The 19966-nt window shown below is 33.9% G+C and overlaps 1 long non-coding RNA gene across 1 annotated transcript; it reads right to left on the bottom strand.

Moving 5' to 3' along the window:
* Window positions 1-6783: 6783 nt before the first annotated feature.
* On the bottom strand, window positions 6784-14797 carry LOC136841861 (uncharacterized). The gene is made up of 5 exons (XR_010854111.1): window positions 14756-14797; window positions 14393-14620; window positions 12056-12187; window positions 9505-9593; window positions 6784-8637 (listed from the first exon to the last, which is right to left on the bottom strand). It is a non-coding gene; the product is annotated as an uncharacterized lncRNA (long non-coding RNA).
* Window positions 14798-19966: the final 5169 nt, after the last annotated feature.

The following is a 19966-nucleotide window of genomic DNA, read 5'->3' as shown; positions in this document are numbered from 1 at the left end:
CCGTATCAAAAACTTGGAAAACACTTGCAATAATAACTGATTAAACCAGGAAAACACTATTCTTGACCCCTGGCTTGAAGTAAGTTACCCAAAATAAAACTTTGTAACACTATCAATAAACTAAATGGAAAAGCTGTATTATGAAAATCCACAAACAAAAGATTGCACACATGGAAAACAGTTCCTCAAAACAATACTAGACAACATATGTTTACTGGCGCCTTAACTCCTGAGCTTGCTTTCTTTGTGAAATCCGTTTTCTTCAAGCTAAATTAGTCAGTAAAACGTTACCCAAATCATTTTACTTTATGGTATTTATTCTCTAAAATCAGTTGTCATTCAAAGTGACTGTATCTATATTTCTGTATGTTTCAACTTCACTGCATATTATTGTTTATTGTTTCGACCTCAGGTCAAGTCAATTCCATCTCTCACGGCCCCAAAACAATACTACCATCTGTAATATGTAACACCTGCTCCCTTTGACACCTTACAGTGGTGACCCGGAAAATTACATCAACTTTCTTGGCTCAGGATTTCAATGGAAAACGCAAACCTGTGTTACATGTCAATACCATCCACAACCAGCAACAAAATGCCATATCCCCTTTCATGCATCACATGTACCTGTCCCATCGCAACCACTCAGTTCCCCTCAAAACAATACTAGTTACATAACCACATTGCATCAGGAAAATAATGTTTCAATTTCTAATTAATGCCAGTTAACTTCATTTTAAACTCATACCACTAATGAATTAGCACGCCTAAAACGTGAACACTTCAGAATCATTTTTGTTTATGGTAAACATCATAAATCAAAATTGTTTCTTCATTCATAAAACTCAAGACTGTATCTATAACTGTGTCTCTGTATGTTTCAAATCCTCTAAAAATCCATGGCATATTAGTTATTCACCTCAGGTCAACAATCCACTAAGGAAACAGTCAACTAACATCAATAAATCAGCATAACCTTTACCTGCTTTTCTTTGACACCTTACAAACAAGTAACCACATTGCATCAGGGAAAAATATTTCAATTTCTAATGCAAAATTCCAGTGGCAACTAACCTTCAAAGAAACTAGGAATCAATTCCATCAGAACTAAGTAATCTCCAAAGCTGGCAAATGTAAAATTCTTAACTCCACTAAGGAAGTTTCAACTAACTCAAAGATCCATTTAACATAACCTATTTCATGTAAATTTAACAAAACTTTAAATGGGGCTCATTTCACATCAGATAAGCATTCCCTTAGAGATGTAATCTAAACTGAAGTTTCCTAACCCCCAGTGAATGACAGGGAATGTTCTAAGAATTAGCCTTTGCATTCAGTCATGTCTAGATATTTCAAAGAACACTCAACTTCCAACATGCCATTTTGTAAAGGACAGAATAGAATATAGAACTGAGGTCCAAGGCCAAGAGCTGGGACCTATGAGGTCATTCACCACTGAAACTGAAACTGAGAATAAAAAGGTTTGAAAATTGTAAGAGGAAAACCTCACAGTTGCACAATTATTCAGTTGTTAGGAGAGGGTGGATAGCCACTTAGTATGGTATTTGGCGACACTGTATCAGATAATAATTTTACACATTACTTGAAAAACTTGTAAAATAGGTTTGTTTCTGTCCATTCTAGGACACACACATCCATCAAAACTCCTCCAAGATTCATATTTACACACCTCTTTTTGCCTAATTACTGACAATGTTATCAATTTGTAAGGTTTCTCACACATCCGCTAAAGGCATGGCCATTGTGGTATTTATCCCTCCTTTATTTCAAGTACACGAATGAAATGCTGAAATGTCGGCCTAAGACAAGAAGGTGTTTAAGCCCCAAGCTGGTACCCCCTTTTGAAATGATAGCATGTGCCCAAAACATAATTAAAAGTAATGTTATATAATCGACCAAAAGGATACCTTATTAATTTTCTACATGTTTTGATATGGTTAATTTATACCTTTTATGACATCTGAGAGGATATAGATCATATTGAGTACTTATCAATAATTTTGTGAAAAGTTTCATGCAAAATAACAAAAGAAAAAAGTATCTGATGCAGTTAAATCCAAGACAGAAAAAATGGCAAATTTTACCCAAGATATTAAGCTTTTACTCTCGCTAACTGATGCTCCACTAGTTAGATTTTTCCATATAGCATCACCATATTTATCAGAACCTGGCCAGGAAAAATTTATTCAAAGAACAAAATCTAATAATCATCTTCTAAAGTAAAATGTGACAATTCTGAGAAAAAAATTATCCAAAAAAATGACCATGCATAAAAAATAATTAATGAATTTCAAGTCATTTGTATTATTTTTACACTTAACTATATACTGTACAAAGTAATTTTAGTCAATCATCCACCATGAAAATCAGCCAGTCTTATATGTAAACACCTCTAAAGATCAACCAAATAATGCTATCCATAAATATTTACATGTAAATTTATCCAGTAAATGTTCTATCAGCTGCAATACTTGTCTTTTGCTCATGTCCCTTGTTTTCTACAGGATTAGAAACCATGGCTCAAATTCCACAACAAGACATGGAGAAAATCTCAAAACCAAAAATAGACTGCCAAATTGTATGAAAATCATAACTTTCTCCCGTTATCCAGATAAAAATGAACTAGGTTTTCCTTCAGCCATTATAGATTTGTTTGACACAAAGTTTTGGCAGGAAAATCTACAGGCACTAGCCAGATCAAAAGACACTACATGATAGCAAGCATCTGCTTCTGTACAAATATCAGTCATGAGAGGGGACATAACATAAGGCTTGACTCAGCAGTAACTTGCCAACCCCCTTGGACTATCTATACAGTCTTCTTTAACATTTAAAATGTCTAACATTCTTCAAGGGGCACAGAAATGGGAATCTATCTAGGAAACCACAAAAAAATCTATGAGGCTTTCCCTATCTCAACAAACAACTGCCAGCTTAGAAAACAACTCTTTGAGTCAACTTCAACTGGTCATAATACCTCCTGCTGATGATCCACCCTTCTCAGGGTACTGCAATGTTGGCTCCAAGGAGTCCTTTATTTTGTCTTTCCAGCTTTTCTTTCATATATGAGGACTTCTGTACTTCAACTTAAATCCCTTAATAATGAACAAAGATTTACAGTTTTCTTTCAACTGTCCAGGTTTATAGATTGTGCATACATACTGGTCTTTTGTAAACAATTAAGACAAGATGAAATTAAACTCAAATTCTAGTACTATACAAAACACCACAAAAACATGACAAATTTTTAATCAATGTGTATTTTTCATAACTAACAAACCTGCAGTCTTAACATAAGGGAATTTCTCTAGTGCCAGCTGGAGTCTGGTTAAAAAAGCACAAGGATTTGGTGGCAATGGTTGGCAGCCATTGGGGGGTGAAGAAGGGGGCGCAGGTCAACCTGGCTTACCATACAGCAAAGCTGACGTATCAGTTTTTCTTTCAGGCCAGGTAACTGAATGAGGGGTAGTTTGGGGTGAGCCATTTACATTTAAGACTGCAAGTTTGTTAGTTATGAAAAGTACAAAATGATTTACATTTTTCATTTGTTCAAACACAGAACAAACCTTTGGTCTTAACATAGGGGAGACTTACTCTTGGAGGGGGGAAAAAGTAAGCCTCAGAACTGACTGGAGGCTTGGCTCACCTGGGCTCAATTCCTGGCCAAAGATAGGACATAGGAAGGAGTCATATGCCTCTGATCTGTTAAGCAAAAGGTTACTTTAAAGCTAGACATCTGGGCTAAGAGACAATGTGAACTCATATATACATTGTGTCTTGGAGGAAGGTAAATAAACTGTAATTGTCGCAGACAACAAAACTTAGAAAGAAACTGATACGTCACAGCATTGTTGGGGGTTAAGCCAGGTTGGCCTGTGCCCTCTTCTTCACCCCCAGTGGCTGCCAACCATTGCCACCATATCCTTGTGCTTTTTTAACTGGACTCCGGCTGTCGCCAGAGAAATTCCCCTACGTTAAGACCGCAGGTTTGTTCTGTGTATGAACAATTAGAATTTACTGAAGAAATCGGTGTCAAACACAAATTAACTTTACTCCCAAAAATTTACCAAATTACATCCTTGACAACTTCAGATCCAAATATCTGTGATCATGGACCAACTGGACAGCTAACCAAGGACAACATTCTTAGGAGTGAAAATGTTATGAGTAAAACTAATGTGAAAATATTACAAGTGGAGTACTTAATCCCTTCTACATGGGGGTGAAACAGCAAAAACAATAATGATACTTCTAAGTGTGCAAAGAGTATAGCAAGGCCTCAAGAATGTTTGGAGTGTAAAATGATGCTTCAGAGAAACATGTAAGACTTCAGCTAAGCAGAGGTGCTTAACCTATGAAATAAAGGATACTTGTGTGTGTAAAATGAAGAAAGTTGCTTTAGTAAAAAGGGAATTTCATTAAAGAGAGTGAGTGAGTAAGCATGTAGACTTTAAGTATTAAGAGTATTAAGAGCGCAAAATGCCATGCATGTAATTATGGATCTGAACTGCTTCTGTCAACTGGAATACGAAGAGAACAGTTCCTACAGTACAAAAAGTGTGCGATGCTGTAGTTTCCAAGTTGTGTTGTAGGCATGCAGTGTTTATATGCTAAAGTTAGTATAAGACTGAAAAAATGCCCCTTGAGCACTTAATGTTTAAGTCTACAATGGAAACCTAGTAAGATGAAAGGGCGAGGAATAACTAAAAAAAAAAAACTAATGACTTCAGTCAAAAGGGGACACTCTATACCTCTTTGTACTTAGATTCAAAACTTATCTAATTTCAGATTGTCCGGGCTATATGGTATAACCCAGGACTGACTAAATGTTGCTACAATTTCCATGAATCATTTTTGGTGCCATCTGAGTTTAACTCAATTTTATTCTTGATTTATGGTACTATATGACTACTAAAATAACCATCATTACCTTTAATAGCTAAAGTTAAAAGACTGTGAAAACTGAGCAAAAGGTGAAATACATAAGTCCTTGTACAATGATTTGGTATTACAATACTTTTCCACTGTCAAATTTTAAATTTGGATTTTTAACAATATAGTGGCAGTTAACAAGATACAGTATTGAGTATTAGTAAAATTCAGCGGGAACTATATGATGTTAACTTTAAAAAGTATGAACAATACAATAAAATCTTCTATATGTCAAGACACTGTAGTATCAGGAATTTTAAAATTTACACAACCTACATATCTGAGTAGTAATGAAAAACAAATTTCTCAAACCAATTACATATATAAATCCAAAATCATCTAGAAAGTGTACTAAACAAAAAATAAACTACAAACACTGACCAAAATAAGTGTTCATTCAATTTGAATAACGACTGATTCATTTACCTACAATAACATTGTCAGTTGTGTTAAACTTCCCTTAATGTAAGATTTGGATATGAGTTTACCGATTAAAATGATTTTATCCTACTGTTAAGACCCAGGTTTGTTCTGCATATGAACAATAATCATTTATCTGAAATACAACAGTCAACAACACCAAACTGCCCCTAAAGTCACGTTTTCAATTTGGATCCTTCACATACCAGCAGTGTCTTGAAATATGCAGAGATACCATGATAATAATGCCCCTGATAACTCTCTGGAACTTACAGTACAAACTTTTAATCAACCTTTGTTTACTGTTCTGCAAGAGGTATCATTTTCATGGCAAACTTTGCACAAATTTAAAAGAGTATTGTTTAAACGCTTGACAATACAGTAGCTCACCGATATAATGGAGTAAAGTGTCCGGACCTACACTGCTATGAAAGAAACTCCAATATATTGTTGTATATTTATACCAAAAAGTAATCATTTGCAAAAGTTAAACAGTACAACCATATTTATAATGATGCTTTAAATAAAAGTTGTATTGCTTGCTATATCCAATTACAGTACATTGCAGTATTATTATCATATTGGTGCTGTATTACAGAATATAAACATTGTTATTATAAGCCATTTGCATTTGATAGTTTACATTCTCAATATCTCAGCTAATTTGAGTACTACTGACATCTTTGTTGCCATTAGTTGCTAAAAGAAATATAAACCAGATACTTTTTCTTGTAAATTCACAAAGTTGGGTTAAAATGTGCACATCACTTGACTGTATAAGCAGTAATCGTGATTTCACAAGTTCCAGACATCACTTTCGTCGGCCTGTTATTTGTTTTATATTCAGCCTCGGCTATAATCTGCAGCTTTAATTTACTTGTATTTTTCCTTAAGATCTCCACTTCATGAAAGATGAATAAAAATGTATTTCACTCACATTTATATAAGCCACCACTAAGAATCTACAGGGTTTAACAACCTGACACTCTAACGCAAGTCTTAATAAATGGTCGATAGTTATGGTAAATGATGTTAGCAATTAGCTGTTTCTCAATTCGGTTGTTTATGTCGGTACAGGTTTAGAATTGCTTTGTCCGCAATTCTATAAACCAGAATTTTTTTAGTGGAGGATGGAGGAGCATCATAAGTACTGTATTACGGTCAATGAGAGAGAGAGAGAGAGAGAGAGAGAGAGAGAGAGAGAGAGAGAGAGAGAGAGAGAGAGAGAGAGAGAGAGAGAGAGAGAGACCATTGCCCCAGTTACATTGTTACACTAACAGATATCCATATGCAAAAGTTGAACAATGGTCGTATTGAGAATACTGATAATTTTAATATAACTGTTTTTTTACTGTATCTAATCATATTGCATGTATTATTATCGTATTACAAAATATGAACAGACCAACCATGAGCCATTTGCATTCTGGTTTTGTTTACATTCTTAAAATAATCAATTGGTTGCATTTTACTGACATCATCACTGTCTTTAGTTGCTGAATGGAACTATAAAGGGTCTTATTTACATAAACAAACAGTACCCGTAAAGTAAGATGAAAGCCTTATTATTATCGTAAACTGCAGGACAGTAAAAGCTTTAGCAGAATTTTTAGAGTTGAAAGCAATGTAAATTAATAAAGAAACAGCATCTGGAAGTACGGTATACCGCGGTCCGTTATATCAGTGAGCTACTGTACTATCAAGTTCTACATTAATTTGTTTTCATATTTCAGATACACAACAATAAACCAAGTTCAGAAGTATCTCCTACCCTAGAATGCAAACATGTAAATCCTTTGGTCTGTTATATCACACCTATTAAACAAAGCCAGATTGTAGCCTGTCTTGAAGTATGACACTAGGGCTCACATAATATTACAAAGATCAAAACCTTGAAGGTACTGAGGAAATTAGTTCTACAGGAACTTTCTTAATTCAATAAGTGAAACACAGGCTATGAAAAGTACTGTATACATGAAGCTTATCTCCAAGTCCATACTATGATGGAAGTTACTTTAACTACCTATTAGACATTGTGACATACTATCACTTTAACTACCTATTAGACATTGTGACATACTATCAGGAACCTTTAATACTTAGCTGAAAATAGTATCTATTCTATTAATGTAATACCTATCAGGTTTTATTCCAGAAAAGAATTACTATCTATACTGACTGCCATGAAGATATTCCATTAAATCAATCAAACCTATTGCTCTAAACCACAGTCATGAACTTTCAATTATAAATGAACTTCACGAAAATTACAGAAAATAAGAAGAATGATCTACCATTAATCGTGTGTGAACTTCATGCTCAGGCAACTAAGTACTGAATGATGAACTACTAGATGCTGCATATCAAAACTAGAGTTCTAGGTTAATATGCATTCTAACAATAGTCAGTTATATGACAACTAACGTTAAACAAAGTATGTAAATGTATAAAACTATCCTAAAGCATGTTGCTTATATGAAAAAAGTAAAAATCCATCCAGCACTACCTAATAACTAACAACAAACTGATAACAAAGTGAAAAGAAACGTACATAAAGTACAAAGTAACCTGATTAAGAAACTTAGGTGGATACTTTGTATCCTAAAATTTACTGGATTACCTCACAGCTCGTCTAAACTGATATGCAAGTTACTTACAATAAACTATATATCCTTATCCACACTGATGTATTTGATAGGAAATATTAACTGTCATGACTCTTGTACATTATAAAAAAACTTTGTAACTTTGAAACAAGCTGAGCTAGTTGACAGTCAATAATAAAATGTGAATCTTTTAGAAATATGTTCATGACACATACTAGGCCACCCACTAACTAATATTACAGATATGAAATTTACGTAAAATGACAATTCTTGAAACATAAAAATAAAAACTGAAATTAAACTCACAAATTTAAGAAAACATCATGTACCCTGGCTAATACAGAGCTGCTGGATATATAAGATTATGAACCTCATACAATAAAGTGCCCATTGGCCCAAAGTTACTAACTTTGGGCCAATGGGCACTGTTACCACCCTGAGAAACTAACACCCACACTATACAGTACTTTAAATTTACCCATATCCTAGCTTTAATACTGAAAGGAGTATGATAACAATATCTCTATACCAAAATATGACACTAACACATTATAAAAATTTGATAAATAAAAGCGCAGCAATTTCTTGAGGTGAATACTGGTCTTCAATAGCAGATCCTTGTGGAAATAAAAGAATGACAATGGTCTCCATTTGCAAACTGTAGACAATTTCATGAAAAGAAGAGGAAGGAATTACTGACATGTCAAATTGAGATTTCATGGTTTACAAGGTATTATAACAGACTACCTGTTGTCACCAGGTCCCAAGCATCCTATTCATAGACTCCTAATAAGAGGGGTTCATATAGATCCTTTTAGACCTGTGCTGAATATATGTAGTATTTATCAAAGGGGTCTTTGTGAAATTTTATTAAACCACAGCCAAAGCAAATACTAAAGTAATTACAGATTTGACTGAAATGCACAGTTCACTAAGAGCAAAGTGATGCAAGTCTCTTGGCTTTAGTTTCAAGAAGGAAATCAAAATAAACAGGTCTCCATCCTAATCAAATATTATTAATCATTACTGCTACTTGAACTTAGTTATATAACCTGACTATGACAATTCAACATTCTAACATGATCTGATGAAACTTTTAGCATAACTCTGTCATCCCTCTCCAAGATTTGTCTTAAATCCTCCAAGTACTCCCATATATTTTATATATAATACTGTATTCATGACTACTGCAAAGACCTACTTTATATATAATAATATTCATGAATACTACAAAGACCTACTTCCCTTGCTCATTCCCTATTGTAATGATTGTTATTTTATCAAATTCACTTCATTTTAGGAATGTTCCATGAGCTACTAGTAAGGACAGCCCACAAACTTCAAGTTTACTATTTTCATTCTGTCCCAGACCCAAGCCCCAAACATTAAATTGCATTATTTTCAGTGTCTGCAATGCCAAAACCTCTAAAAATCTGTTCTTTTGGCCCCATCTGAACAAGTGATTTTATCCCATCCAAATAATACATTTCCCCATAAACATCATTCATGTTCTTTAAACACCAACCTTTGTTAAACTGGAACACAACTTCTTTAGATTATTTACTTCAAAATCCATCCATTTCTTCCTTCTAAAACTTGCAAGCAACAGATCATCTGAAATGGCAGGACAGCAGTTAATGAAATCAAAGCAAATTGGGGTCTTTATTTTTACAAGGTATTAAAATAAGGACATAATGTAGTAATCAGGCTTCAACCATCCTATATGCAGAGGTTATTTATCTAAGCATTCCTTCAAACAATTCCATTTTACTCAGTAAATGTGAATGTCAATGTTAAAAAAGTTCAGTCTGTAATGCAAATGAATTATCGTAATTTCTATTTCAGTGGTTAACAACATCACCTTCCCAGCTAAGGATCAGAGTTCAACCCCACAAATAGTATTCAACCCCACAAATAGCATTCAACCCCTCAAAGAGTAAGGTCTGTGGCCATTTCCTGAAAAATCCAGTGTTCCTGTTGACATAAGCAGTGAATAATATATCACGTGATTAGCTGACCGTGGTGGGTTACAAGGGTAGAAATGGCATGGGACTACTCAGCCTAATAAGATTTGCTGAAAGCAGAAAGTTAATTCCCTCTGAAGCCAAACTCTCTATGAGGAAAAGTAAAGTTAAAAATATTTAATGGGCCCCGATATGACCTTGTCAGGACTCAGCAATTTCCCAGAATCTGATAGAATTCAAACCAACAAAAACCTCAGAATTCCCAAATATTTTTCTTCTAATAAAGTTATGTACAACAAAAGGTTTTGTTCATTTCCTAACACAATGACTGGTTACTTTATGAAATTACTACTACTCGAAGTGAGAAGTTCATACACTATATTTACAAACACCTCTCTTCTGTCTTTCAGTATCATTCATTCCCCGTCCCATCTAACATTTTTCCTTGTATTGTTTCTGAGCTTCCTTCAAATCAAACTACCTAACCTAGTCCTGTGTCTCTCTCCCAACAAGAATTTATTTTATACAAAGTTGACATACAAATTATTTAATGTACCTTTTATGCAAAAGGAAAATTTTAGCACAAGATGACGGCAATACTACAACTCTACTTCAAATCATTATGTTCATTCTTACTTCCTATCGATTTTCTCTAGTAACTGGTAAAATAACATGAAAAAGATACATACAAACAAAAAACACTTGATTTTTATGCTTCCAAACGAAATTTTTATTCACTAAACACATGCCTAGCTACAGTTTTCAGTTTCTATTAGTCAAGTAATACCATTCCAAATCTTCTCCAACCCTCCACAAGTGTCTGGAGCTCTAGTAAGGCAGTTCTCATACCACTAAAGGTTACTATTTCAGGGATGCCTCTAATTTAAATTGATGGGCAAAAGGCTTTTAACAATGAGAGACAATATGCTATCAAAATTTCTTCAATACTTTAGAGTAACTTTTGTTTACAATTCAATTCATCAATCTCTAACTGAACAATCCTCAGAGGATTAATTAAACACATGATTTGATGACTTTTATATCATCCTACAATATATCATGTTACAACAATAAATTTCTATTAATAAAATATCACATCCAGCCATATTAAATGTGGAAAAACAGACATCTGGACATTGCAACCTGCCATCTTTTTGTAAGCAATGACATACCTCCTTTAAGGGTTCAAAATTTAATATTATCCTGTCTGCCTCCCCCATCCACCAACCTGAAACTTGACTATCAACTCATCTAGACTGTGCAGTTGGGCTTTACCCAGGAGTGAAAAATATGGAAAAAAAATTGCTATGCTCTTTCAAAAACCAAGATCACTGTGTTTGAGTAATTAAGCAAGAATTAGACAAAGTTATTGTTACTGACCATTGTTACCTCACCCTGAAAATTACTTAACTGCACAATGAGTGCCAATGTTATTTTAAAGCCATTAACTAATTTATGACTAATTCAAATGAATAGTTAGAGTTTCAAATTTAAGAAGCATACGACACGTAAATGCTAATAAAATCTAAAATTTTTTTTTTTCTGAAACTACTGATAAGTTCTCTCTTTTCGGAGGGAATCTTGACCAGATATGTACCAAAAGCTGCTACTGAAATAAATCTAGGTTATTAGCTCTGGTGGTAAATGGATTCACACTCTGTATCAATTATATTTTGAAGCAAAACTGGGTTAATTAACTCAAGGTTACAAGGACACAACAATATGGGGAAAACAGAGTTTGAAAATGTGAAAAAAGCACTGGCTTTTTCACGCTACAGTAAATACACGAATCATAATAATCTAAGTTAAAATTAAGTAGTTTCTCTCTGATAAACAAAACCATAAGGGAATATGAGTCTCACAGACGGAGGATTCATGGACCATAATCTAATGTGAGCCTGTGATATCCAACTGTTTAAATGGAACACCTGACATAAACTGTCTATTACACTCTAACAATGCCAGTTACAAGCCTTGCAGTTTTAAAAGGTTACAAATTCAGTTTGCAATTAGCCGTAAAAGCAATTGTTTGAAAATCAATGTTAATCTACTATTAACAATTATACATGCATATACAGTTGTTAGCATTAGATTCTCTCTTACTGAACAAACCTTAACTTTCATATGCTATACCACAGGGAATGTGACAATGTCAAAAGGAAGACTTATCTTCAATTTCAGTCCAACAAGTGTCGAGTCACTGGTTTCTTTGAATGATGATTCACTTCCAATTCAGTTCTCAGTCTGAAATAAAACATGGCCTTCAGTACTAATTACATTGGTTCAATGTCATTTCCAATATTTTCCCCTGAGTATTTCTAAAAATTTCAAGGATTACATGATTCTGATATCTGCAAATTCTCAAAGTTGCTTAACTGAAATTTTTCTATCAAAATACTATAATTAACTAACTGCATGTGCAAGTCTAATATACCACCTCAAGATACTTAACAGTATATTAAGGAGTACTTCCTAAAAACTTGGCAGGAAAAAAAAAAAAAGGAATGTGGGTTAATTATTTACTATGAAAAAATGTTGATACAAATATCTAAGAGATGCAAAAGTCTTTTTTCAAAGAAACTGGACAATACAATTCCTTAGGTTTTGTGGCTACAGCACAATGAAAATCATCGTAACAGCTCTTTTATATGAAGCTCTGTAATTATGTCTAAAAGGCTAACAGCCACCTCAAAAGCATGGCACATTTACTTTGAGTTCTGTCTTCCTAACAACATACTGAATTCATGAAACCTAACCAGAAAAATGTTAAAATTCCTTACAATCATGTTCAATGCAGATGAAAAAATTATTAAATTGGATCTAAATCTATCCAATAATTTGGAGTCTGATTACATGAATTAAAACCCTGATATTGTAGAAAATCACAGTCATTTCCATTATATAACTTGGTCATTTTAACATCCGGTGTGACAAGATTTACCAGCACTTATTTCAACACCTTTAAAGTATACAAAAATAACATGTAACATTTCACAATAAAATAAAATACCACATGTTAATGATTAACAATTCTAAAGGTTTAGTAACATTCACTCAATCAACCATAAATCTTATCACTGCCCACAGCTGAGGACTGAGCTGTCTAAATTCACATAAATACTGTTAATAAAGCTAATGCCCTCTGACCCTCCCTCTGTCTCCAAATTTTCTTTAGTCATACTAAACTCAATTACTCAAGATAATCAAGATGTACTAATTTTCATACCTAATTCTTAACACACCCTAGTTCTCGCTTAACCTTCAAAACTCTGAAAAGCCTATGCATCTTGAGGGCTGACAGATTTCTAATTTGTGACAAGCCTACCATGTAGCCTATGGTGGAATCTTCAAAACTAACCCCTTTTCCATTCATTTACCTAATACACATTTCATTTTCCTACTTTGCCAGTCAATTTCACAAGTGCTTTCACAGGATGCAATTTCGCATTAAAAACTGTGTATTGAGATTATACCGATTAATACTACACTCTCTTCCAAGGTGCTTCGACAAACAAATGGCCCTTGTCAGAAGTGCAGATTAGACTATTCCATCAACTAGCCAAATTGTAGAACCATTGTAAAGCAATATCAATTCTTCAGTCGTCCCATAGAAATTACCAATGACCTTGCATCACAATTCACATACTTTGTATGAGTAGGCTAGCCTAACCCAAGAAGGAAATAGACTCCGACCTACACATCTGGCTGTCAACCTTGGGCTACAGGACACAGTCTCAGCTACCCTAGGCTAATCTGGTTTATTAATGGACAGTTGGGCGAAGGTAAAATTTTACTCTGAACCACTATTGCATTTCTGGCTTGAAAATATTTTTCCGATTTATTTTGTGCTTTGAGCATTTCTGATGTTCATGTCATTAGCAAATGACCTAACCAACCACACCTAACCTAACTTGACCTACAGTATGAGGTCCACATTAATGCATGACATTAGTTTGAAAACATTCCAAACCTTGCCTTACTCTGAATGAGAATTATCAATGGGTTTAAAGTCCTCTGATTTCACATCTTATGTTTTACCCTACACCAAAAACCCAACTTTCACATTGTGGTCCCATCAACTGTAGGATACCTTAGGGTTGGTTCTATTAGCCTACTTCCAAAAACTCATTTGCTAACAAACAGAATATTGAAATGTTCAGAGCACATAATAAACACAATGAAAATTATATTTCAGAGTAAAAAATGCATTAATGGTTTCGAGTAAATTAATAGGTTACCTTGTTTATGGCACTAGGCTAACTGTTTTGAGCAGGTTATTTGTATCCTATACCTCACTTTAACCTATGTATTCATGACTGGAAATTCTACAAAAGAGCTCTGCAAGGAGATATCGTTTATTAATATAATTTTATGAAGGAATGAAGGAACTATTGGGAAAAGGTGTGTATAATGAAATAGGTTATGGGCGAGACAATTTAAGAAATTTACCATCTTTTGTTTCATCCCTGAAGGACTGGTACTGAACATGGCATCCCACACAGATTTTCTGAAGAATTACCTATAAGTACTTCTAAAGTACCTGGTACACAATCTGGTCAATAGATCTTCAGACACTGTAGAAAACTTGTCCCTCACGCTACCATAACACATGGCCGACGACAGCAGATGTCCTCAAATCAAAGGTGACTGAAGCAGCAAACATCATACTTTGGGCAGCTGAAATATCACAAATAATGCAATAAACCATCTTTGAGCACACGGTGCAACAGCCCTTGACTATATCAAACCCAATATAACACACATTTTCATAAAATAAACAAAGTTACAGTCAGATTTCACTGGACACTTAACAGTCTTGCCCTAATATACTGTTGTTGACTTCAGAGGGACAACGAGCCTAAATGAAATACCATAAAAACAAATGAAATAACAAAAAATGTCGACTAAATATTTACCAATAAAATGCTCAGTTTTAGCTATATTATATTGAAAAATAATAATTTAAGTATGCGTATATTAGTTTCCGATCTATATAACGGTTTCATAACATAGTATGAATTTAATTTTAGGCTTGTTTTTTTCCGTGAATCTATGGGCTCATCGCCTCTATGGACATCTATTGACAGTTAAAGTAACTATAAATCAAGAATATTATTGCTAATAACTGGCAACTTTAATTGTTTACACCGAAGATTTAACCTTTGATATTACATTAGATATATGCAATTCTATCAAAGTAATACATGATATAGATTATAAATAAGTTATTGTTTGCTTTGAGCTTAAAGATTATTAATTTTATAGGACAAAATTTGCTAAAATAAATAGATTTAAAATCATTACATAGTAACTATTACACATCAGGAAATTTTGCAGTATATAACTATTGTCTAAGCTTTAAAATATATAATAAAGAATTATTTATTTCTAAAAAATAAGCATAAAATAAAAAATATATAATAAAAATTAACAATTAGTAGCAATAAGCCATATTAATGGTTTATTTTAACTAAATATGAACAATCTTAAAGATATTCTGCTATAGGTGTTTGGTAGAAGAAGATTGCAGACGAACTTTAAAAGTTTACACAAGACTTAAAGTAAAACACGATGTAATATTAAATATTGTTTAATCGATGATTAAAAGGAATAAGCTTATAAATTAATTGAGTATTTATATTTAATGAGAACTAGAAGTAAAGATAATACCAAAAAATTAGGCATGTTTAGGACCTTTTGTTAGGTCGTCTTTTAAAACAATAAGCAGACACCATTTTAAATGGGAAACGGAAGTAATAAATAAATACAATAAAAGTGAAATCGCCTCACTGAAAAACGATTGATAAGATATTAAGTTACATCTAAAACTACATAATTGAGTTAGAACTAGATTAATTATAATTTTTAAGTAAAATAATGCAGTACTGATTCAATGGTAATATCTTGCAAAGACGTAAGATATATTCCCTGATTTAAAGAGTGTTTGTTGAAGTTTTCTTGTTTTAAACATATAATATTAATCATGAAATAAAACTGCACTAATCGGCTATTAACCCTCGTCAGTGGACGCTACGAAAACTAGTCAGATAATAATTATGTAAAATAATGACTGGCAACTTATAGAAATGGGTAACTTGAACACACTTAATACTCGATAACCTGAGGCTTGTGTTCTTTAAGCTAAGAAATAATATAGATAGATATATCATACATGAGATATTAATATGGAAAATGGTACATTTCTGCCTTTTAATAATTTCTTCCCATTGTTGTAGCTATATTTTAGGCTTGTTTCCCTGCAAAAGTGTCGTCTACACTGTCTCGTCTGCGAGTCATTTTCAAAAAAAGAAATATTGTATTTAGATATCTAAAGCCATATTAAAATTTTTATTTTTATTTTTTAAAAAACAATAATATATATTTAAGTTTTAATAGTGATTAATTTCTCCAACAATTAAGTATTTTATCATAAAATAAGTAACCTTTTAGGATTTATGTTTAGTGCATTTTGGCAACGCAAACATAGCAGACGAATTCATGAGAACGAAACACAAACGTTTAACTTTAAAAAAAATAAACAAATTTGATGAAGGAACGCTCGAATCTTTACACATCAAAATAATTAAATGAAACAAAATTGCTTATTATTACGTAAATACATAAAAAATACAGGCAATCGGCCAAATTAAGCAATACTGGGCATGGCCAGTGTCCTGGGAGACATCATCACCATGGTAATATATCAGAAAACCTTTTTGGGGGTGGGGTTGGAGGTGAGACTGGCAGCCTCACACCAAAACACTCATTAAGAACCGGAAGGCTAACACTAACATCTTCTGGAGCCACCCATTCCAAAGGGAGAGAGAGAGAGAGAGAGAGAGAGAGAGAGAGAGAGAGAGAGAGAGAGAGAGAGAGAGAGAGAGAGTCTACTACCTGAGAGAGAGATAAAAACAAATTACCGATAAGTAAAAAGGTAAACAATCTTTAGACGTATTACTGTTAAGACGGACAGTCGTAAATATTTTTTTTTTTTTGAAACAAAATTCGTAAGTGATTTTATAAATAAAAACGGAAAACAAATGATTGCTTTAGAAACATCTAATGAAACAGGGTCTGTATGGTCCGTGCACGAGCGTGCGTGCGCATGTGTGTAGATCACTGCCACTCCTTATATCTGGTTAATGTCTCGGGCTGTCTTCCGTTTGTCAGCTGTCTCTTGTAAGACAGAGGCGTCGGGAAGAAGCATTACGAATCGAGAGAAGGGTGCAGGGAATTCTGATAAACGCAGGAAAAGGGATAATTCTGAAAGAACTTTTAAAAAATATATATATTTGAGTCGAGTCATGCATGATAACAAAACAGAGATGGGTGTACAATCTCTCTCTCTCTCTCTCTCTCTCTCTCTCTCTCTCTCTCTCTCTCTCTCTCTCTCTCTCTCCATGCATACAGTCAAATAAGGTTATGACTATAATGACGTAAAATGCAACGTTTTCTCATCAGCTCTTCGAAATCTACGCAAATTTGACCCCACCCCAAAAAATTAAACTTTCAATTAAATTCCCAACTCCCATGTTTTAGTCAATCTTGGTTCCTACACTTTAGAAAAGGGTCGAATTCCTTCTTTTTCTTCGTACATCCATATAGCCAGATATCATTAATATAATCAACAAATTTCTATATATTCTGTCTTACCTTCTGTCTTGATGTCTCTTCCATATATCCGAGGTGGTGTAGTGACTGTATATTTCAATACACACACACATACACACACACACGCACGTCAAAAGTCAGACCATAAACAAGCCTTGAAGAAGACTGTAAGTTTGTAGGGCAGTCTCTGTCGGCTGGAGGGAGATTTACCAAGATTAACCAGCTTTGGTTAACCACCCTCGATCCCTTGGTGAGAATTAAACACCCCACGAGGGTCGACTTTCAATTTTCAGTCCCTAACAGAGGTTTATAGAGACCTGAAAATATGTCAGTTATAGTAATAATAAAATTCTTTCTTTCTTCACTTTTATATTGTGCTAATATGCCTATGTCTATTATTTCATATGGGTGTTTATGGAACGGTCAGCCCTGTCTGCGTTCATTAAATATCCCAGAATGAATATAAGCGTGAAATTTAATGCAAAGGAATGGAAAAAAACATCTTGGCCTAGTCTTGTTCACACTTATTCTTAGCTTAACTGGCTTTCTTTTGGTGGAAAATGACTCATTATATATATATCAATATTTGTCGTTAAAACAGAAAATGACATTGGTGATAAAAACTGAAAACGAATCTAAAACTAAATACATAGAAAAGCAAATGTAGGGAAACCATGTGAAACAATATTGTCCTATATATTAGGCGAGGTGAAGATTTTTTTTTTTTGTTTCAATGGTGACGATGAATAAAGCATTGAATACACGAAGGAATTGCTACATAAAATGCAATAGAATAATAACTTAATTATATATATTAAAAAAATGCAAATCTGGCCCAAATTCAAATATATTACTCAAATGTTTTGCCCAGCAAAGCCTTAATCGGCCTGTGTCATAAAGATAAATCACTGAATAAATTTCTTCAATTTTTCTCTTGTTATTACACTCCCTATTAGCCGTGTGCCAAACCTGTAGCAGATGAACCACTCAATCAGTCAAGCAATAAATCAGTGTCTGTCCTACCCACTACTAGTAGGTCTAGCTCTTAGCTTATATGAACCAGTGCAGTGATATACAGTTTCAGATCTTATGTTTTCACATATCTTTTAACAAAACACCCAACTATTATATATCGTGAGATTTGCCATTTTCATTCAAAGAAAATATAAAATATTAAACTATCAAAAGTGTCTAAATAAATATTAAAATATAATAAAGAGGACCCTTTTTACTTTAGAACGATTTGGCTGAATATGCTTCATGAAATGTCGAGTGTTGTTGTGTTAAAAGTGTAAAATTCATCTGTTAAACACCCGACTAAATATAAAACAGATCCAATAACCATTTACACGGCAGTTATGAGACGAGTGGATTATACACGAGTAATTACTGCTATACTCACACAGCATTATATATTACTTGATTTGTATTTTACCAACTATGACCAAAGTAATCCGGAGGAAAGATAGAGAAAAAAGGAAGGCAGTTCATATGCAGTGAATACTCACCTATATACAATATTCATGTTATTTGCACCCTCCTTTAAGTGCGAGATTTCACGCTGAAATATTGCTCCAGCTTCTGTCAGCATCTTTCGTGGATGCCAGCATTACAGTACATCTAAGACACCAGTGTCTAGAATCTACTGGGCATTTTGGCATAGTTCTAATCCATTATCATACGTGGCAAAACGTCCTATATTCTTATGAATAATTAATAAAATTCAGCAGGAAACCAATTGTTTACACTCGTAAGAAAACAAACACGCACACACAAGCACAAAGAAACCCCTGCTTTCACCTGGGGCTGTAAGACAAACTCTGCTGTCTGTCCACTGTATCTCATGAAGCTATTGAAACAGCTCATGGGAGGGGCTTAATTCCCCGCGGATTTTGAAAATCCAAAGCATTGTTGTGAAAGGACCATGACGATAAATTTAAAATGAATACAAAAGACACATAGGCCTACCATCCAGGTATGTCTACAGAAACCAGATTTATTGCACCTTGAAAAGAGTCGAGAACATCTTGCCACCTGACACACTTGTACCTCCTGTAAAGTTTAACTATAACGCAAAATTCAGCTATCCTGGGTGGGTCATAAGACCACACTTCCGAAAAGTAACACTTTCAAATATAAAAGAAGGCTTTATTAAGCACAGGGATTCCAAGAGGTGGAGGGGGTGAGGGTATAGGGGTAATGATTACGTATAGACCAACATGAAGCGTGATTAAACCTCCATAGACCTATATCGCCAGAACTCCGTTCTAATGGGACGTAGAATACCTAGAAAAAACTCAAGTCTAGTTTATTTATACAATAGATAACGTATGATAAAGTCAACAGGAGCTCACATCATTATAGAAAACGGGTCACTCAATTTTCATAGAAAATCGAAGAATGTTAAGATAT

The sequence above is a fragment of the Macrobrachium rosenbergii genome, chromosome 9 (genome assembly GCF_040412425.1).
Source record: "Macrobrachium rosenbergii isolate ZJJX-2024 chromosome 9, ASM4041242v1, whole genome shotgun sequence".
In the NCBI taxonomy this organism is placed as follows: domain Eukaryota; kingdom Metazoa; phylum Arthropoda; class Malacostraca; order Decapoda; family Palaemonidae; genus Macrobrachium; species Macrobrachium rosenbergii.
This window is presented reverse-complemented; position numbering and strand designations above follow the sequence as displayed.